Genomic DNA, 23,385 nt, shown 5'->3' on the forward strand with positions numbered 1-23,385 from the left:
CTCACCATGTTGCCCAGGCTGGTCTCCCACTCCTGGCCTCAAGCTATCCTCCTGCCTCAGGCTCCCAAAGTGCTAGGATTACAAGCCTGAGCCACCATACCTGGCCTGATCCCAGTTTTAGAAAAACTCTGTAACTAAATTTAGATGAAAATATGAGTATGTTCGGTGATTGCTTTCACATTTTCTACACTGCTTTTTTATAGCATTGAGAGTCTTCCATAAATGTACTTTGGTTTGAAGTATTTTCTTGAAGTCAGACATGTTTAGCTGTGACCTGGAACAGTTCTTCTTACAGCATCCCCTCCCTGCAAACTGCAGGTCCTGAGGTCAGTGGCCGTTGACTCTATGTTCTTCCCTGGATCCAGACCCTAACTCAGGGGATGGTGGCACCGCCTCCTGCCCGGCTCTTGGCTGCCTGCACTGCTGGTGATGAGTGAGAGGATGGCCTGCCCCAGATGAGTGTCAAGTGTGTGTGTTAGTGTGCTTTTGCTGCATTTCTTGTGTCTTGCTTTTGTCATCTTTCTCCTTTTCCTTTCTGAGGCCTGCACAGGGCAGCTGTGCTACCCACCTCTGAATGTGGGCTCAGACACTCTAATGGGCACTTGTGCCTTGTTCTGTCCCTGTCATTTGAGGCCTTTTTGGCCAATGGGAAAGCAGACCCCTCTGGCAGAAAAAGGTCCACTTTGCCACAGGCTGGGGTGGCAACTCTGCCTGCAGGTTGGACCCGTCGGTCTCATCGTGAACCCTCACGGGCAACTGGCACTGGGAGAAGTAGAGAATGTGTGGGTTCTGCCTGCTGTCTTCACGTGTGGAGACAGGGTCCTGCCAACCGGTCTCCCGGAGGGGGCACTGCCTCCTGTGGGTGCCATGTGTGCCAGAATCCAAGCATGGGTGTGCAAGGGGGGTTAGCCCACTCACAACCCAGGACAGAGTTGCTTGGCTGTTTTGGGGCTGGGAGATCTCCAAAAGCCTACCAGACCCAGCATCATCAGTGGCTCTCACACTCTCAATGCCTTGGTCTTTCTGCTTTTTTGGCTGTCACATTGGCACATTTCTTGGTGCCACCAAAACAACTCAAAATAATCTCTTTTCAGTCATGCCTGAATAACATTAACTGGCTTCAGGTTTCCTGAAAAGAGAGCAGGTGAAAATCCAGAAAAAAGGCCTACTTGTTTTCTTCCTCTGATGGTCCAGCCTGTCTTCAACCACAGGACTCCACGATGGCCTGGGGTCTGAGTCTCCTGGATTAGTCACTGTCTAGCTTTGATCAAAACTATGAGCAATTGAAGCAGAATATCAACGTGGAAAATGCTCTGGGTTGTCCCCATGTTGGGAAATTATTGTCCAACAAATGAGTAGCTGTCCAAAGCAGTGCAAGGCAACTAGTGTGCCTTGGAGCTTGTCAGAGGAAGCGTTCAAGAGTGCTTCTGTCTCATTCAGCAAGTCTCACTTCTTTTTTATGTTCTAAATCAGAACATAGAATCACGGGCCAGGCTTGCAAGAAGCAAACACTAACTTCTATCCACATGTACTTAGCCAGGGCTCATTTGAATGGCCATATGTAGCATCAAAGAGGCTGGAAAGGAGTGTAATGGTGTGACTAGTAGAAACAGGAGACATGTTTGTTGTTCTTCACCCCATGCATACTAAGGATGTTTTTAGAAAAAACAAACTTTTTTTTGCTCAAGCACAGTTTATGCAACAAAATGTGATTCAGAATCTAATTTCACAAAATAAATCCAGAGGAGAGACTTGAAGGAAAAGGGCAAAGATGTAACTCAATAAAGTCCATAACATCACAGAATAGGGTGATGGTGATGGTTTCTAACCCTGAGAATGTAAGTGGATTCTTCAGTTTCTAAAATTAATTTATCAGTTCTTGAACCCAAGAAATCAGAATAGATCATAACAGAAAGAAATGACCTAGCTTTCACCTAGACAAGTTAGAAAATGCAGAAGTAGCCTGGCAGAACTACAACCATCTGACCTTTGACAAAACCACAGAAATAAGAAATAAAGAAAAGGCTCACTATGCGACGAATGGCACTGGGATACATGACTAGCCATGTGCAGAAGAATTAACACTGCGGCCCTGCTTCTCATCATATGGAAAATTAACTCAAGATCAACCAAAGATTGAAATAGAAGACTTCAAATATAAAAGTCCTAAGAGACAACCTATCAAACACCTTTCTCAACATAGGCTTTTGCAAACCACTTAGACAATTAGTACCCAAAAGAAATGCAACAAAAAACCAAAAGTACAAGTCTGGCCTAAGAAACTACAGACCTGCTGCACAGCAAAGCAACTGCCAACACAGTAAACACACAGCCTACATGATGGGAGAAAATGTTCCCAAACCAAGCATCTGACCAAGTTTGAAGAGCCAGAATCTAGAGGACCTTACCTAAATCAAGAAGCAGAAAAATAACCCAAGTAAAAAATGGGCAAATGACACAAACACACTAGTCAAAACAAGACCTAAAAAAGACCAACAGACACGAGAAAATGCTCAACATCACTAATCATCAGAGATGAGGTACCAGTGCCATCACACACCAGTCAGAATGGCCATTTGTCCAAACACAAAACATATTTGTGTAGCAGTAGATAAAAGCGAACACGGCTACACTCTTGGGGTAATGCAAACTAGGTCTCAAACTGCGGAGAGCAGTTTCAAGATTTCTCAACAACAACAACAAAGAGGGAAAGCAAGCAGAGCTACCCTTCCACCCAGCAATCCAACCCTCTTTGGATTGCTTTGACCCAGCAATCCAATACGATCTTTGGTTTTATCTACCCAAGGGAAAAATACATGTGTCTATCAAAAAGACACAGACATTTGCAAGTTCACAGGAGTGCTACTCACAGGAATAAAGACGTGGACCTGACCTAGATGCCCACCAACAGAAAATCAGATGTGATACCTATGCACCACAGAATACTAAGAAGCCACCAAGGAAAATCAAACACAGAAACAAAATCATGCCCTCAGCAGCAACATAGATGGAACTGCAGGCCACTCTGCTAAGCGAACTCAGGCAAGAACAAAAGACCGAACACCGCAAGTTTTCACTTATAGGCAGAAACTCAACACTGAATACACACGAACATAAAGATGAAATCAACAGATGCTGGGTACTACCAGACAAATAAAGGAGGGAGACAGGAAGCCTTGGAGGAAGAATGATCCAACAGGTGCTGTGTTCACCACCTGGGTGATGGGTATGTTAGAACCTCAAGCATCAAAAGTCTGCTGTATAGCCATGTAGTGAAATGAACCTGCAGGCGTACACCCCTCGATCACAATAAAAGTAGCTATCATTTTAGAAAACCCAGCTTTGGAAACAGAAATAGAAAAAAAGGAAGAAAATACAAGAAAACACACAAAACAAAAAAAGCCTACAGTGGCCCAATCCATCCATTAGCGGCATGAACACTGAAAGATAACCAAATGGACACAACGAAGGAGCCAAATAATCAACCCACAATTATAAACACTGAACCCATGGGATTCTTGCTTTTCCCCCAAAAGCACACCAAAGGCACAATGGTTGAAGAAACTGGGGGGTCACGTGCAAAGGACTGAAATAAACCCTTCCCTTACACAAGACACAAAAAGCGATACAAAATCCACTGAATACCAAAGGGCAATTGTGAAACCAAAACCTCCAAGGAAAACACATAGGGTGTGTGTCTACTGTGGGGAAACTTAAACCTGTGCACCTAAACTACAAACAGAAAACACACAGGACTCAAATACCCATAGACCATACAATGCCTTCATCATCTCGCTTTTCTTCTCAAAGGGACACAGAAATCACCGCTAAGAAAAGTTAATGTGTCCATGTGAGACTAAGGACAACTTCAGAGCTTCACACAGCTTCAACACTGGAGAGAAAACAGTGAACCCTACAGAAGACATCCCACAGACTGAGAGAAAATTATGGAAAACTGTGGATCTAGAAGGGCTTCTTATCTAACATATTCAAGAAACTAATGGTCCTAAGTGGACAAAAACACAAAAACCAATACACATGCTAAAAATGCCCAAAAGACTGGCAGAGGCATTTCTGAAAAAACCTGAAACAGACTCTCAGGTAATAGAAAAGTCTCTCCACATCAGGAGAGTTTCTCCCCAGAGAAGGAGTATGACCAGAAACAGCAATAAAACTTTTTGAAGATAAGGGCAGTGCAGATTTGCAAACAGAGGAACTATTACATACTACTATTTTGAATGCAAATTCGTATACCCACTGTGAGACAGCTGGAGGTTTCTGAAACAATTAACGACACAACCACCAGTTCCTCTAGCCATCCCAACACTGGGTATACCTGCAAAGCCAAGGAAACCTACCTTAAGGAGGTATCTCCCTTCCCATGTTTCATGAAGTACTCTGGACAATAACCAAGGTGGGGAATCAACCTACTTGTCTTTCTACAGATGAAAAAATGCAGGAATTGAAGGATATATACGCAATGGTACACTCTTCAGCCATCAAACTTCCGGACATCAGTTCACTACCAGCAAGATGGAGAAACCTGGAGGACATTAAGTTAAAAAACAAGAGCCAGGCAGAGGAAGACAAACACAAATACTGCGCGATCTCATACAGTAGCAATGTCAACAGTGGGTACCAGAGGCTCGGGGGAGGATTGGAAATGGCTACAAAGGGATGTTCAGGTGAGACGCGGGTACTCTGGTGTTCTACAGCACAGCATGGTGACTAGGCTTAACAATATCATAGCATAATACTCAATATTGCTGGAAAGGATTTGGAATGCTCTCTCCATCAAGAAATCCTCACTGTAGCATGAAACAGAGATGCTAAGCCCTGCAGTTTCATTGATTCATGTAAAAAGGTCCATTGCACCCTTTAAATAAAAACATAGACCATGTGATATTGTTGTTTTCCAAATAGGATCACAACACACTACTAAAAATCCCGTGGGACAATGAAATGCCCCGCATTCCCAAAGCAGTTCCTACACATACAAAGTCGGAGCGCCATCACACCCTTCCACTTTAAACTACTTCCCAAAGCTTTAGTTACCCAAGCGATTCGTGATAGGCATTAACAGAGAAACACAGGCCAACGAACACAGTGAGGGTGTCCAGCAGCAAACTCAAATGAAGGTCTCAGTTAATTTAGAAAGTTTATTATGCCAAGGTTGAGAACACACTCGTGACACAGCCTCAGGGTCATCACGACATGTGACCAAAGTGGTCAGGGCACAGCTTGGTTTTATACATTTTAGGGAGACATGAGACATCAATCAATATATGTAAGAAGTACATTGCTTTGGTCTAGAAAGGGTGACAACTTGAAGTGAACTCAGGAAGACTGGAAGCAGGGAGGGAGCTTCCAGGTCACAGATCACTGATACACAAATGGTTACATTCTTCTGAGTTTCTGATTAATCTCCAATCAGATATGCATCTATCTCAGGGAGCAGAAGGGTGACTTTGAATAGAATGGGAGGCAGGTTGGCCCTAAGCAGTTTCCAGCCTGAGTTTTCCTTAGTGATTTCAGGGACCCAAGATATTTTCCTTTCACATTTCCCCCCTTTTCTTTTTAAAAAATCGTTTGGAAAAAGCATTTTACAAGCAAATGAGTCTCTGGTCTTGGGTTTCATCTGATCTCTCATGGCTAGGAGGGTTTATTCCTAGATAGGTAGGTCCCAAAACCTCATTTTTTAGCAAGTTGTGAAGTCTCACATCCTGTGAAGTTAAAATAGGGGGGAGGAAGGGAGAAAACAACAACAACAACAAAAGAACAATCCTGGAAAAATCAATGTAAGCCACATTACTCTGCAGTCCATACCTCAGTAGGCAGGTATGAAAGTGGCTTATGTATGTAAAGAGGTTGTTGTTATTTTCTTCTGAAGTTTAAGTTGTCTGGCTTCAGTTCGCAGGGTTTTAAGAAAGCACAGCTTAGTTTTCAGTGACTCCACGTTAGGAATAATTGAAAAAAAATTGAAAACATTAAAGACTTGTGGCCAAGAAAAATTAGAATTCAGTCCCAATTGTAGAAAATAATAAAAATTGAAAAAACATTAGGCAAAACTAGAACCTAAAAACAGGTCTACTGTAGTTTTGAAACATAATTTTTTCTCTCTCCAGTTTTCCATTTTTACTAAAGATAAATCATGTTGGAACTGATTTGCTTTATTATTCTTGGCCTAATTATTTGCATACAGTGCAACAATAATTATTTTTTACACAGGCTTTTAAATTGGCTTTGATGGAACTTTGTTCCATGGGAGGAATCTTAGACAAGACTTTTTTAAAGCCAAACCCAGCCATGGATTTCTGCCATCAAATACCTATGATTTCAGTGAAATTTCCTCTCCTCTTGAGGTTCCAAGATAAACCTGGGGCTTCTGCACCTGTCAGAAAGTGACATTCTTTATTTACCACAGGTCAGAAACTCTGTACAGGGACTGTGTACACAAAATATGAGGCCAGTTTTTCCAATGGCTTTATTGGCTTCTGTAAGTCAGGTTTGATTCCTTGAAGGAAAGCACACCATTTCAGTCAAACCCTTGATAAAATAACCAAACTCTCCAACTGTGTCCTATCGCAAAATAAAACAGATTTTTATTGCACTTACGCAAATAACTATATTGCCATAAATTAAGAATACCCCCCATTTCCAAATTCTGGAGAAATTAGCTAGAGAAAAACAAATATGCTCCAAATTTTGTTCACAGGAATATACTTTATTGTTAAAAGCTGCAACTAACTTAAAGTTTTCTTAACTCTGAAAAACTAAAACTATCGGCAATGTTTTAAGCAAAAAGGCAAAGATTACTTCAGTTTTCTATTGGTTCAATTATTTCAATTATCTCCTGTTCTGTTTGATAGTCATGAACATTTCAGCTCTCCATGAGAGTTCTAAAATTTTTTGCTTTATTCCAATGTAACAATTTCCAAAATTATCAGAAAACCTGAATTTGAGTGCACCTGTTAGAGTCCTACAGCTGATTATAAACCCACCTTATAAAGAGGGTTTGAAACAAGACAAAACAAGACAACTGTCTGTGGATGAAAAAAAAGTAAAGGCCGCCGTAGTTAAAAGATACAATTGACAAGTGAATTTGTTACCTCCGTGGCACATGATAATTTTAACATAACAATTATGATTATTATGAATAATGTACACTAAGTTATATCAGAATTACAGGAGTTTCCCATCATTTTGGAACACATACCAATAATATATTTATACAAATGGATATGAAAGAAAGCCAAACACCATTTCTTATTTGACAATACTTCCTGTATAAATTTTACACCAGATAAGCCAAATTATGTCATTTTTAGACTTTAGAGAAACTAATGTTCTATTTAGGATAGAAAAAGACACATATAAATTTGATTTTGGAAACTTTGTCAAATATAAAATGCTTAAAACACTTGATATTAAAAAATAGGACTACAGGTCATTGTAAAGTCATTTATTTAACCAAAGTGATAATTCAAGGATTTTTTTTAAAGTGAAAACCTTCATCCTTTGAGACAGGAGACTTAATTTTCTAAACAAGAAGCCCTAATAAAAACAGCATGAAGCCAATTACATTTGTTTTTAAAAATTTTCTAAACAATCTATAAAATGTAATCTTGATTATAAAATATAACTTCCATAAGCCTTTTATAACCTGTACTAAGGAGTTGGTAAATGCTTCAAGAAAACCTTGTTAATCTGACACAGGCGTCCATTTACTGGTTTTGCATCAGTGTGCCTTTGACATTAATAATTAATGTATAGAGAAACTGAACCAACTTTATCTTTCAAAATCGGCCCTTATAATCTTATGCTCCCACCTCTTTTACAGTAGTCCCTGGGTCTTGAGGCGTTGAATAGCTTTCATTTCTTGCCCTGTGTCTCAGGAATGCAGCATTTATTTAAATTGGCGTCTTCTATCAGGCCTGAAGATGAGGCTTTAATTGCAGTGGGTGTTTAAGGTTTAGCAGGACTTGGTTTTCGTTTTCAGACATAGGAGTTAAAAAGCCCTGTAACTCAGTGTTGCAAGGATTTTGAAAGCATGTACAGGAAGATGCATGGATGTAATAACCTCAATTTTAAAAAATCTCAGTTTTTTTCCTAAGTAAACCAAAATTTAATATGACAACTTTATTATATAAAAGTTTTTGGATTTTTTAAATATGTAAATCCTTATTGTGACTTACACTGTTCATGACATGGTCAGACTTTCTGATTTGTTCTGAACATCCCTTCTTTTTAAACAACCAGTTATTTTATTTTAGGACTAAACTTACTAAACAGGATTCTTTCTTATATCATAGTATTTATCTTTAAGCTCTTTTTACCTCAAAAACTACCTCTTTATAATTTTCTTTACATTTTTTTATTTCCTAGTTCCTTTTACCTTGTTTTATACATAACTTTAAATAACCTTTGAATTAGACAAAACTTGTTCATCTTTTTTTTTTTTAGAAAAAAAGACTTTTTTAGCAAGAATGTTTTCCTACAATATATGTTTATTGGAAAATACCCAAATAATGAAATATCTATTATTTAACTTAACTTTATATTCTAAATTATGACCAGTTCGTCTACAAGTATTTATCCCATTACATTTACCTATTTTAATTGTTTACCTAGATTATTTACGAAATCTGTGATAGTCATGATTTAAAGTTATGAAACCGCCATTGCAAAATTATAACTGGGACAGTGAAAAAAGATTTGGCCTAACTGGCTCCGTCTTGCTTATAACCTCCAAACCGTCCTTGTTCATTCCTCCACATAGGCCGAACTGACACTGGGAGGAAACTGGTTTATAGTTTAGCTTTGAAACAAAGGCACTAACAGTCCTTTCCTTATTGTCTGTGGACTAGACTGCCAAACGCCACAGGATTAGAAGTGCTGGTAATCTTACTAAATTCAACATGCAGCTGTTTTTATTAAACTCCTATCAATGTCTTACTTATTAAAAATTACACAAGTAAAGATCATTCTGTTTTGGGCTGGGTTTGTACTTTTGAAACCCCAATGCCAAATTTTGACACCTTATAGTATTTGGCAGGAATATGTATGAAATTTGTTGATAACTAAAGGTAAACAAAAATGTATGCTGCCAATTTTTAAGACATTTCTAATATTATTTTACCAATAATTTTAAAGCTAGCTTATTAAAGATTTTGCTTAAGTTACATAAAGTTGAAAAAGCATTTGACGTCTTTCTTAGTATCTAACTTAAGTGCTTTTATTTTTCTTTAAGCCAATTAATTAGAGCTTTTATATATTTTTAGTAATTTAACATTCTGCACACAATACATAAATACATCTAAAAATCTATCAGGCATATCTATGGAAGTACTGAAACCACCTTTGCAAAACTGTAACTAAGGAAATTATGACACTGAAAGAAATCAGACTTAACCGACTATCTTGCTTCTAACCCTTAAGCTGTCCTTGCTCTTTCCTTGGTGTAAGCTCAACTAACTTTGGGAAGGAATTTAGTTCATGGTTTGACTCTGAAAGCAGATTGATAACAGCCGTTTTCTGAAAAGAATCCCTTCTTGCCTGGGGAGCAGTCTGCCTTTGCAGGACTAACATATTAGCTACAAGATTAGAATGTACAGTTTCGAGGTCATGCAGTCTCCGGCTCCGAACCTCCCCAAACTGCTCCTGCAGGTAACATCACATCACTCCTGTAAAACCTAAGATCAGGGCTTGACATGTGACATCACATCACTCCTTGAAAACCTAAGATCAGGGCTTGACATGTGTTGCAGACCCTGCCCAGGCCAGTGATCTGGCCCAACCAGTTGTGCCGTCATACCCATGAATAGAAGACAGCAAGAAAACCTCATTTCGACCCCCTATGAGTCCATCTCCAACCTGACTAATCAGCACTCCCCACTTCCCAAGCCCCTACCCACCAAAGATCTTTAAAAACTCTGATATCCCCGAATGCTTGGGGAGACCGATTTGAGTAATAAACTTTGGTCTGTCACACAGCCGGCTCTGCGTGAGTTACTCCTTCTCCACTACAATTCCTCTATCTTCATAAATCGGTTCTCTCTAGGCAGAGGGCAAGGTGAACGCATTGGGCTGTCACAGTACATTCTATAGGTTTAAAGACCTCCCCCTTTTTTTCTGTCTTAGACTTTCAGATTCTTGATAACTTGTTTCACAACCCTAGGCAGCTGTCAACTAAACAGCCTTAAATTTGAACGTTAAGGGAAACAACTCAGGTGAAAAATAGCAAAATCTACTTCATAAAGCACAGAAAGAGTCTGGTGCTGCTAGAGGGAGACACTAATATTTTTCTTTGAGCCAAATTAAACATAAAATTAAACTACACTCTTCCTTAAAAACCCAAGAGTAGCCTCTGTTGCAATAACTACTTTAGTCAAGAAAAATCAGGTGAAAACAGAATCCAGTCAACTGAGAAAAAAAAGACAAAAAAAAAAACAAAACACATTTGCTCAACAACAACAAAAAGACAAGGTCTTAGGAGAGTCAAAAAAACAAAAAAACCAAAACCATGAAGGTCTTCCAAATACAAACACACACACACATGCACACACATCTGGATGTTACCCTTTTAATTAAGCTGACTTTTACACAATTGTGCTCCTTTAAACAAAACTCTTAATCTTATTACCATATTTCAGCGAGGACAAAATGCTGCTAAACTAACAATGGTCACACAAATCATATGATTTCTGAGCACTCTCAGTGTAAGCAGAAATTAACACCGGCTGGTTGTTAAATGTTAACTTTATTCTTGAAAAGGAATTTGCAAGACAGAATCCAAAACTGGTTTCTTACCTAGTGATGGGTCTCAGGCTGTAAACTGCTCTCTACTATCCTAGAAGCAGAAACAAACAAACAAAACAAATTTGCCTATTAGAAAAATGAGCTCAAACTCCATAAAGTAATTACCTGCCTGCCATCATCATGGAGGTATGAAAACTTGTCTTGTTGGACGCAAGTAAAACTCTAAAAAAAAAAAAAAAGAGGAGTTGTACAGCAAAATAAACTTTAGATCTTGACCAAAGTTTTGGAGATGAGGGATTCTCTGGAGGGGGGTGCTCTCAGACCTCAGCAAATTGTCCTATTGGTTTGGTTCATAAAGTGGGCTCACACTGGTCCCAAGCACTGACAGGAGATTTGCCAAAGGTCAGGGGCATCTCCACTCAGAATCCCCCTGTGGTTACCAAAAGGTGAACCCAGAAAATCTGAAACAGCTCTCAGTTAATTTAGAAAGTTTATTTTGCCAAGGTTGAGGACACACTCATGACAAAGCCTCAGAAAGTCATGAAAACATGTGCCCAAGGTGGTCCGGGCACAGCTTGGTTTTATACATTGTAAGGAGACATGAGACAACAATCAATATATGTTAAGAAGTACATAGGTTCGTTCTGGAAAGGTGGAACAACTTTAAGCAAAGGCAGGAAGACTGGAAGCAGGGAGGGAGTTTCAAGGTCATGGATAAGTGATACACAAATAATTACATTACTTAGAGTTTTTGGTTAGCTTCTCCAAAGGAGGCAATCAGATATGCATCTATCTCAGTGAGCAGAGGGCTGACTTTGAATAGAATGGGAGGCAGGTTGGCCCTAAGCAGTTTCCAGCCTGAGTTTTCCTTAGTGATTTTAGGGGACCAAGATATTTTCCTTTCACAACACAACAGAAAGCACATGTTTGAAAAGAACCACAAAAGTCACCCTGGGAAGGGAGAGTCTGTCCAATACAGTGTTGGGGGAACTGGATATCCCTAGGCAAAATAACACAGGGTCCTTATTGTGTAAAATTCGCGACAATTCATTAAACATGAATGAAAGACCTATACCCATAACTTGATAAAGTCACTCTCTAAGAAGAAAGCATATAGTGTGCAGATACCAGGGTCAACTTGGATCTATGCTCATGGTTTGCAAAAACGAAAACAAAAAAATGAAGACAAAAAAGCATACAAACAAGCAACAACCAAAACTCACTGGCAACAGATTGATAAGCTAGTGGATTTCTTTAACTTCATCAGTCACCAACGTAAGGGAAAACCAGAACACTGCACACACCTGAAACTGCATCAGACTACATGGCTTGTGGGCAAGAAAGAATGAAAAATACGAATGAATGAAAAGAAAGAAACATACAAAGGATGATAAGAAGCGTTTGGAGAAAAACACAGCTGATGAGGCATTTTTTGGAAAACGTGTAAGTAACTAACATTACTAACTAGCAAAAAACACCAGAAAACAGAAATTAATTACCAAACCAAAACTGGATAAAGAAACCAAAGAGGCTTTTCTGCAAGGAACACATAAAACTGAAAACAAGCACGCTTGTTAACACCTGGTTAACATCACTAATCATGGCAAAAATGAAAATCAGAACAAGACTCAGATACTGTGTCTCTCTTGGTGGAATGAGTATTACAAAGACCTTCGTGTATCTTAAAAGAAGCTGCTGTGAATTTCCAGAGAGGTGAGCTTTCTTATCCACATCTGTTATAACAGGTAAATTAGCATGCACACTACAGAGGCCACCTGGAGGTTCCTCAGACAACTAAAATTACAACTACCATTTCACTGAGCTGTGCTGCTACTGGAATCATATGAAATCAGTACACAGAAGACATAGCTGCCTTCCCACGCTGACTGTGGATCCAGTCGCAATAGCCAAGATAAGGAATCAACCTACCTGTCCACCCACAGAGGATGAGATCCAGAAACTGCAGTATCCAGTCACAACCAGATACTCTTCAGCCAGACATGGGTACTGAAATCAGGTCATCCGTGGCAACACTGTGGAACCTGGAGAACATTATGGTAAATGAAACACACTAGGCAGAGAAAGACAAACCTCGCATCATCTCACTCATGAGGAATCTAGGAAACTTTATCTCACACAGACCTACAAAGCACCATCGTGCTTGCCACGGTTGGAACAGAAGGCTGGGCATGGGTGGGCATAGGAAACACGTACCAAGTGACACGTTGCACAAGAGGAATGAAACCTGCTGTTCTATTCCTCAGCAGGATGATTAGCGAAAACTTTACCAAAGTGTAGTTTTCAAGACAGCCAGAAAGGAGGGTGCTCGCTCTCCTCACTCAAAGCCATGAAAACTCTACAAGGCAAAAAATGACGCTAAATACCCTGATTTCATCCCTATATGATGCATGCATGGACCCAAATGTCCCACTCTACCCTCTAGTTGTACATCTTTAGGACAGTGCCAATTTTGTTTCTTAAAAACAACATAAAGAAACAATGCTAAAATTCCCATGGGACCACAAAATCCCCCGAAACTCCAAAGCCATGCTGAAACACCAAAGGTCAGATGGACAAAAGGCTCACTATGCAATGAAGGGCCCTGGGCTAGGTGGCTAGCCACATGCAGATGAACAACACTGGAGCCTTAACTCTCATTAGATGCAAAAACTAACCCAAGATGAATGGGAGATTTCAGCAGAAGACCTCAAACTATGAATGCCCTACAAGGAAACCTAGGACCTATCTTTCTCAATACGGGCTTTGGAAAAGCATTTAAACAAAAAGCAACAGCAAGAAAAACCAATAGGACAAGCTAAGCCTAAGAAACAATAATACTGCCAGATAGCGAAATAAATCACCGGCACAGTAAACACACAGGCTACAGGATGGGAGAAAATGTTCCCAAACTATGCTTCTCACCAAGGTCTGATAGCCAGACTCTAACATGACCTTAAAAAAATCAAGAGGCAGAAAAACAAACCATTCAAACAATGGGTAGAGAACACGAACACACACCTCGTTACTCATCATCAGAGAAATGCAACTCTCACGCACACTAAGATACCATCTCACACCGGTCAGAATGGCTATTTGTCCTGAGTCCAAGCATTCACATGCTGGCAAGGCAATGGAGGAAAGCAAACACTGCTACACTCTTGGTGGGAATAAAAACGTTCTCACACTGTGAGAAGTGGTTTGGAGGTTCCTCAAAGAACTTAACAACTACCATCCAAATGAGCAATCGCATAACTGGGTATCTACACAAAGGAAAATAAATCATAAATCCTCCTTTCAAAATGACGCAGGCATGGGTATGTTCTTGGAAGTGCTGTTCACATGGAAATTTAAAATAACATCGACCTATGTCCCCCTTAACAGTTGATTACATGTTTTAAAAGTGCTGTACATAGATACCACAACATCCTACGTAGCTTAAAAAAAATTCATGCCCTTGGCAGCAACAAGGATGGACCTGCAGGTCACTATGCTAAGCAAACTAACACAATCTAACAGAAAACCAAACACCACATGGTCTCACTTACAGACAAAGTATCTACACACCATACAATGACTTTGTGATCTCTTTTTTCTCTCTCTGATTGGACACAGAAATCCCTGCTGACGAAAGCAAATAAAAAACTGGGAGACCAACACTTTAAAGCTTCTGCATGGGGGAGAAAACAATGAACCCAAAAAGAAAGCATCTTACCTTGGCGGAAAGGATGATTGGGTTAAAATTGTGGAAAATCGTAATTTTGGAAGGGGTTGTTATCTAACATATTCAAGCAATAAAGCTACTAAGTGGGGGAAAGATTAAAAAAATACACAAGCTAAAAATATCCAAAGGACCTGCACAATCGCTTCCGCAAAGGACATGAAACTGATTCATAGGTGAAAAAAAAGATTCTCCACATCACTAATCACTCCAAACATGTAAGTCAGAATCACACTCCAATATCAGATACCATCAAACTCCACTGAGAATGAATATTACCCAAAACAGCAATTAACATTTTTGGAAGGTAGCAGCCACTGTAGACTTACAGAAAGGGAAACTCATACGCTATTGATGCCAATGTGAATTAGCGAATACACTGTGAAAAAGTTGGGATGTTCCTCACACTGCATATGCATTTAAAGCAAAGGAAACTGGTACCTTAAGGAGTTACCTGCCTTCCCATGTTTCATGACAGTATTCACAATATAGAAGATATGGAATCAACCTACCTGTCCACCCACAGATGAGGGGATGAGGAAACTGCAGTATATCTGCACAACGCAATACTCTTCATCCATAACAAAGTAATGTAATTTTCATTTGGAGCCATATGGATGAACCTGGAAAATGTTAAATAAAATAAACCAGACATAGAAAAACAAGCACAGATTCATCTCACTTATATGGAATCCAGAAAACTTTGCCTTCGATAAGTAGTGGTTTTCTGAGGAGAGGGGAAGGAGGGAATGGGAGGATTGGTTGTGGAAATAAAGTTGCAGTTAGCTGGGACAGATACATTCTTGTGCTCTATACCACAGCTCGGTGATTCTGGTTAATACTATATTTTTCAAAAAAGCTACAGGGAGCAATTCCAATGTTTTCACAGAAGAATAATAACACCTGTATGAGAGAACAGATATGCCAAGTACCCTGATTTGATCATTACTAAAAATATACAAGAATCGAAACGTCCCAGAGGAACAACAGTCCCAGCAGACTCTCTAATTATATACTTTATGATGCACAGAAATTTAAGAAATGTGAATACACAATGCTGATGATCACATGGAACCACAAATGGCCCTGAATGTCTAAGGAATCCTGAGAAATAGAAACTAAGTTGGAGGACTCACAATCCCTGATACGCCGCTGTGCTCCAGCCTGGGTGAGAGAATGAGACTCTCTCAAAAAAAAACTTAGAAAATTTGAGGGAAACATAAAAGTGGTAACTATAGGGACTCTGTCACTCAGGCTGGAGTGCAGTGGCATGATCATGGCTCACTGCAGTCTTGACCTCTCCAGCACAAGCGATCCTCCCACCTCTGCCTCCTGAATAGCTGGAAGAACTACAGGCACACACCACCATGCTTGGCTAATTTTTTTGTATTTTTTGTAGAGATGAAGTTTTGCCATGTTGCCTAGGCTGGCTCAAGTGATCTGCCCACCTTGGCCTTGCAAAGTGCTTGGATTACAGGCATGAGCCATCATGCCTGGCCATAAAAAAACATGCATGGCTACATCAAAGTGAAAAGTTTTTCCAAGGAAAAGGCAACAATGAACCCAAAAAGAAAGGCTGGGAGAACGTTTTGAGGAATCACATTAATAACATAACTAAGGGATTGTTATGGCAAATATGCAACACATTACCAGTACTAAGTAGCAACAAAAAAACCAATGATCCACCCAAAACTGAGCAGGGACTCTCAATAGACATTTCTGCAGAAGACAGTAAACCACACGAAAGGTCCCTTCCCCCGGTCAGGTGGCCATGACTAGAGGGACAGAGTTAGGCAGGCACTGCGGGGAGTGGAGAAATGCGACCCCCTACGTGCCGACGGCAGAGACACAGATTTAAAAATTCACCAGACCGGGGGCAGTAGTTAATGCCTGTAATCCCAGCACTTTGGGAAGTTGAGGCACGAGGATTGCTATGAGCTCAGAAATTTGAGACAAGCCCAAGCAACATGGCCAAACCCTGTCGCTACCAAAAATACAAAAAAAAAAAAAGATAGCTGGGCATGGTGGCACAGGCCCAGATACTGTTGGGGCTGAGGCTGGAGAATCCCTTGAGCCCAGAAAATGGAGGTTGCAATGAGCTGAAATCCACCACTGCACTCCAGCCTGGGCAACAGGGCAAGACTGTATCTCCAAAAAAATAAAAACAATTTAAAACATCAGCAAACCCTGGAGGTTAAGTTGGATCCTTTCCTTCCATCTGAGGCTTGAAAGCAAGGCAGCCAAACTGGGGCCTAGCCCCTACACCCCACCTGGGCTGGGCTTCCCCTTCCTCCCACAGTCAGAGCTTTCCTCTCTCTCCACCTATATGGGGAGTGTCCCTCAGAAACAGCCCTAAAGCCTCCTACACGTTCCAACCTCAAAAGCCCTCAGGGAATGAGTACTACACTGTAAAATTAATGGTAAGATATCGAGAGAAAAAAGGAGTGAGAATCTAGCAGAAATACACAGGACATTCCAGAAAGCGAAAGCTTCTGTACTCACCATGAAAGAAAAACACTCCAAAGAAGCTGGGCCATGGAGAAGCCACACCAAAGCGCTGTCCTCAGCAGCCAGTGCCATGGACAGGAGGTGTTTCTTCCCCAGGATGCGCCCTCAAGTTATCCCGAAGCTGCCGCGGCACCCGGTGACTCCTGATAATTCTAAAATTCATATGGAATCAAAAAAGAGCCTGCACAGCCAAAGCAAGACTAAGCAGAAAGAACAAATCTGGACGCATTACATTACCTGACTTCAATCTATACTACAAAGCCATCGTCAGCAAAACAGCATGATACTGGTATAAAAATAAGCACATAGACCAATGGGATGGAATAGAGAACACAGAAGTAAATCCAAATACTTACAGCCAACTGGTCTTTGACAAAGCAAACAAAAACATAAAGTGGGGAAAGGACACCCTACTCAATATATGGTGCTTGGATAATTGGCAAGCCACATCCCAAGAAATGAAACTGGATCCCCATCTCCTACCTTAAACAAAAGTCAACTTAAATCTGAGACCTGAAACCATAAGAATTCTAGAAGGTAACACTGGAAAACGCCTTCTACACATTGGCTTAGGCAGAGACTTCATGACCAAGAACCCAAAAGCAAGTGCAACAACAAAATGTAGACAGGTGAGAAGCCAGAAAGTTTCTGCACAGCAAAAGAACAATTAGCAGAATAAACAGACAACCCACGGAATGGGAGAAAACCTTCACAATCTATACATCTGAGAAAGGACTAATATCCAGAATCTACAAGGTACTCAAATTAACAGGAAAAAAAAAACAATCCCTTCAAATAATGGGCTAAGGACTTGAATAGACAATTCTCAAAAGGAGATATAAAAAATGGCCAACAAACACGAAAAAATGCTTATCATCACTAATAATCAGGGATATACAAATCAAAACCACAATGTCAGGCCAGGAGCGGTGGCTCACACCTGAAATCCCAGCAGTTTGGGAGGCTGAAGCAGGTGGATCACAAGGTCAAGAGATCGAGACCACCCTGGCCAACATGGTGAAACCCCGTCTGTCCTAAAAATACAAAAATTAGCCAGGAGTGGTGGCAGGCACCTGTACTCCCAGCTACTCAGGAGGCTGAGGCAGGAGAATCCCTTGAACCCAGGAGGCGGAAGTTGCAGTGAGCCAAGGTTACACCACGGCACTCCAGCCTGGCGACAGAGCAGACTCCATCTCAAAAAAAAAAAAAAAAAAACCCCACAATGCCATGCCAGGCTACTCCAGCAAGAATGGCCACAATCAAAACATCAAAAAATAAAAAATACTGGTGGGCATTTGGTGAAAAGGGAACACTGTTATACTGCTAGTGGGAATGTAAACTACTACAACCACTATAGTAAACAGTGTGGAGATTTCTTAAAGAACTGAAAGTAGAACTACCATTTAATCCAGCAATTCCATTACTGGGTAACTACCCAGAGAAGAAAAGTCATTATATAAAAAAGATGCCAGCACACGCAAGTTTGTAACAGCACAATTCACAATAGCAAAAGTATGTAACCAGCCCAAATGCCCATCAATGAGCAGATTAAGAAATTGTGATATACATCATGGAATACTATTCAGCCATAAAAAGGGAAAAAGATAACGGGATTCACAGCAACCTGGATGGGATCAGAGACTATTATTATTCTTTTTTTTTCCCTTGAGACGGAGTCTCGCTCTGTCGCCCAGGCTGGAGTGCAGTGGCATGATCTCAGCTCACTGCAACCTCTACCTCTCAGGTTCATGCCATTCTCCTGCCTCAGCCTCCCAAGTAGCTGGGACTACAGGAGCCCGCCACTATGCCCAGCTAATTTTTCGTATTTTTAGTACAGACAGGATTTCACCATGTTAGCCAGGATGGTCATGATCTCCTGACCTTGTGAGCCGCCTGCCTCGGCCTCCCAAACTGCTGGGATTACAGGCGTGAGCCACCGCCCCCAGCCGATCAGAGACTATCATTCTAAGTGAAGTAACTTAAGAATGGGAAAGCACACATCGTATGCTCTCGCTAGTAAAAGGGAACTAAGCTATGAGGATGCAAAGGCATTAGGATACTACAACGGACTTTGGGGACTTGGGAGAAAAGGTGGGTGGGGGGTGAGGAATAAAAGACTACAGTTATATAGAGTGTATACTGCACAGGTGTTGGGTGTACCAAAATCTCATGAATCACCTCTAAAGAACTTGCTCATATAATCAAACACCACCTGTTCCCCAAGGAGGGTGGATCACCTAAGGTCAGGTGTTCTAGACCAGCCTGACCAACATGGTGAAACCCCCTCTCTACTAAAAATACAACAATTAGCCAGGGGTGGTGGCAGGTACCTGTAATCCCAGCTACTCAGGGGGCCAAGGCAGGAGAATTGCTTGAACCCAGGAGGTGGGGGTTGCAGTGAGCCAAGATCGTGCCATCATACTCCAGCCTGGGGGCAAGAGCTAGACTTCATCTCAAAAAAAAAAAGTTACACGAGATTCTCCCCCCTTCCTTTTTCTCTTGCAAAGAGGTGGTGATGAACCAGGTTTGCTCATGCAGGTGACAATACTCTTGAAAATGGTGGCAGAGTCTGGTGTGGTGGCTCACACCTGTAATCCCAGCACTTTGGGAGGCTGAGGCAAGTGGATCACCTGAGGTCAGGAGTTCAAGACCAGCCTGACCAACATGGAGAAACCCCGTCTCTACCAAAAATACAAAATTAGCTGGGCATGGTGGCACATGCCTGTAATCCCAGCTACTCAGGAGACTGAGGCAGGAGAATCACTTGAACCCAGGAGACAGAGGTTGCCGTGAGCTGAGATCACCCCATTGCACTCCAGCCTGGGCAACAAGAGTGAAACTCCGTCTCAAAAAAAGAAAGAAAAGAAAAAGAAAAAAAGAAAATGGTGGCAGAGACATGAAATGAATACAGTTCACTTAATAATCTCATAAATTGGAACTTATTACCCCCATGACTCTTGCATAGCTCCAGACAAATATGAGATGAAATGGCTGTTTGCTACCGATATTTTATGTGATGCTTCATTTTTTGATTCCTTGAGTAACTACTTACAACCCATTAGCCCACTTAATGCCAGAGGATGCAATTTTTTGAATTTTTGCATGAGTGAAAAACCAGACCTTGTCAATGACCCTGAAGCAGTGAAAAACCAGACCTTGTCAATGACCCTGAAGCAGTAAGATGTTAAGTAACTTCCTCATGCTCAGCATTCTAATAACGGAACACTAGGCATAAGTGGGTTAACACGATCATGAAAGCATACCTATTCAAGTAACTAATACAACTGATTTTTTTCCTCACCTCTAAAACATAGTAAGAGACCAGTTATTTTAAAAATACAACACAGGGACAAGCAGTTTCTTTTTAACTCAGTTTCGGTTTGTTGTTTGTTAAGGCCATTGCTTGGCATAAAGAAAACAAAAAGAGGAGAATAAACCACAATAGAAACACAAAATAGAAGCAGCATCAAAAGAAAATGAAGAGAAACAAGAAGATGAGAAGGCAATACAGACTAGAAAAAAGAGGTGTGGGAATTAGAAGGCCTATCATGATACCTTCTATCCCCTTCCCCAATTCATGAAATTTGAAAAAATCCGAGACTATCACAACAAAAAAGGAACAAAAAAGATACACAAATAGTCACCCCTTAAGTTTTGTTAAGAATGAGACAATTCTGCCCCTCACACCTGGCTCGGTCACCAGCAGGAGGAGGGCACCCTCCAGAGATTGCAGGAGAAGGGGGAGGACTCCTCCTTTCCCTAGGTGCGCCTCCACCACTGCCACTGAGGCCCGGTACAGTACCCGCAGGTTCCTCCCCACCCCCAGGTCAGGCTGGGCCTTGCAATGCTCCTACGCCCCCTTCCCAACCCACAGACTTGCTGCTGCTACCACCACTAGCACCGATGCCAATACAACTGGTGCCGCCCTCAATGCAGCAGCCCACCCTACAAGGTTCCTACCACCTTGCCCCCGCGGGCACCCTCCTACCACTCCACTCGAGCTACAGTCTCCGTCATTGCCACCAATCTCATGAGACCAGCTGCAGAGCCACACCATATGCAGGCTCCAGTTTACCACAGGAGACTCTTCCTTCTCCTCCTCCTCCAGCCTGGCTTGGAGTAGCTGGAAGGGCAAAGTCAGAAAAGCCTAGAATGGGATGCAGGGAGTGGTAGTGTTAGAGCCTCACCTTGTCACACTGGCCACTGGGTGGCAAGGACCAGTTTCAGCGAAGGCACTCACACCCACCCTCCAAAGTCCAGCCTCTCCTTCTGGCAAAAGCTGGCCAGGAACTGGGGCCTGGAGTGGGTGTCAGGGCCTTCGCCGAAACCGCTCCCATCCAGGTGCAGCTGGCCAGAAACTGCTGGGCCCACCCGGGCTGCACTCCTCCAGGAGCAGGAGTAGGAGAAACTCAGACCCAGCCAGCCCTCCCCACCCAAGTGCTGGTTCCTGTTCCTGACGCCTCCACCCACAGTGCCCTGGCCCCACAGTGCCCCATGATGCCCACTAATCCCTGCCCGGTAGTCCCAGGTGGTCTCCGAAACACACAGCGTGAGGCGCGGGCCACGGAACCACAGTGGGTGTGGGGGCCCTGCCATGCTCACAATTGCATGAGCAGGAGGAGATCACCCTCTAGAGTCTGGAATCTGGGAAAAGAAGAATGGTCACTGGAAGGAGAAAGGAGGTGGCACCACTATTGCTATTGCTGCCACCTCTGCAGCCCATCAATGCCACACAGTGTAGCCCCTGACAGCACCCCTAACCTGCTCCTTGCCACCAGCAGTGTAGCCCCCGGTTAGCACGCCCAACACATGCCGTGCCAGTTGCAGGCAGTATAACCCCAGTACCCCTCCCAAGCCACCCCCCCCAGGCAGTGTAGTACATTACAGTGCTCACAGCCTGACCCAGCCATGGGTGTTGCTGCACTAGACAGTGCCCCAAACCTGCCACACCCCCACCCTGCCACAGGCAGTGCAACTCCTGATAGTGCACCCCAAGTAAGGTCAGTGCAGCACTCTTAACACCCCTAAACCACCACCCACTGCCAGCCTTGTAGCTCCAGATAACCACCCAACCCACCCCCTGCCGCAGACCGTGGAGCAGAAAACAGCACCCCTAACCCGTCACCCACCACCAGCAGTGGACGTTAGTGCACACAACCTGCCTCCCCCTACCACCGTGGGCAATGTAGCCCCCGATAACCAGCCAACCAGCCCACCGCCAGCAATACAACCCCAGAGTGCACCCCCAACCAGCCGCCTGCCATAGGCAGTGCAGCCTAGGGCAGTGAGCCCCAAAATGACACCCAAAACTCACTCACCCAACGACATCTCCACCACTCTGGCCGAGGTGCAGCGTCCGACTTCACCACCAATCGCAGCGAGGCGAGCCGCCGTGGCGCAGGCTCCAGCCTCCAGCATGCGTGGGTGCCTCTCTCTTCTACTCTTCCTCCTGCCCGGCAAGAGAAGCTCCCGCTGCCGGCCGCCCTCCTACCGCTCCGTCGGCCACCACCAACCAGACGGAGCCGGCGCCCAGGCTCCAGCCAGCAGCAGACGGCGGCCCCTCTCCTAGTCCTCTAAGCACAGCATCGAACATCTCCACTGAAGCCCCCGAAATGACCTGAAGCCAGGCTCACCGTGCTTTATATATGGAGGTTACGCACATGCGCTCCTGGACTACATGTTCTGATTGGATGAGAGAAAAACCTCTAGGCCTACTCTGATTGGACTTTATTTTCATGCTGTGATTGGTCGTCTTAAGACTTGCTCTCATCCAATCAGAACATGATAATAAAGTCCAATCCGAGTAACCCTGGAGGGTTTTTCTCATCCAATCAGAACATGCAGTCCAGGAACCCTCATATATATATATATATATATATATATATAAAACCTCAGTATATGAATGATCCTGAAGGGAAGGCAGGTCCTTCCAGGTTCCCGTATCTTCCTGTAGAGCTGCTCAGTGCCCGGATTAGAGGACCGGGAATGGGTAATCACAGGCCGTACGCTGGAGGCTGGAGCCACGGCAGCGTGGCTCGCCTCGCTGCGGTTGGTGGTGACGGCGACGGAGAAAGCAGTGCGGCGTCAGCGGTAGGAGGAGGAAAATAGTTTTGGGATAGATGGAGGGAGGTAAAGAGGGTGGTTAGTGACAAAGGGAAAAGAGAATAGCGAGCAGGAGAAGGCGTTGCAAAAAGACAGTGGGGAAAAGATGGTGGGGAAAAAAGTTTTTGGGTAGATGGAGGGGGAGAAACAGGGTGGGGAGCGGGAGGGAGGGAAGGTTTTGCAGCAAGACAGTGGGTAAAAAGTTTATGGGTAGATGGAGGAGGAAAAGAGTGTGTCAAGGGGGAGGAGGAAAGAGAGGGTGGGGGGGAAACGGGGGTGAGCAGTAGGTAGAGAAGGTT

The 23,385-nt window shown here is 42.8% G+C and overlaps 1 long non-coding RNA gene across 1 annotated transcript; it reads right to left on the reverse strand.

Annotated features, from left to right (window-relative positions):
* Nucleotides 1–255: 255 nt before the first annotated feature.
* LOC129471914 (uncharacterized) lies at nucleotides 256–22,564 on the reverse strand. Its single transcript, XR_008653799.2, has 5 exons — nucleotides 22,303–22,564; nucleotides 14,989–15,099; nucleotides 12,688–12,800; nucleotides 10,810–10,849; nucleotides 256–4,543 (listed from the first exon to the last, which is right to left on the reverse strand). It is a non-coding gene; the product is annotated as an uncharacterized lncRNA (long non-coding RNA).
* Nucleotides 22,565–23,385: the final 821 nt, after the last annotated feature.

Source organism: Symphalangus syndactylus, chromosome 22 (assembly GCF_028878055.3).
Source record: "Symphalangus syndactylus isolate Jambi chromosome 22, NHGRI_mSymSyn1-v2.1_pri, whole genome shotgun sequence".
NCBI lineage: Eukaryota > Metazoa > Chordata > Mammalia > Primates > Hylobatidae > Symphalangus > Symphalangus syndactylus.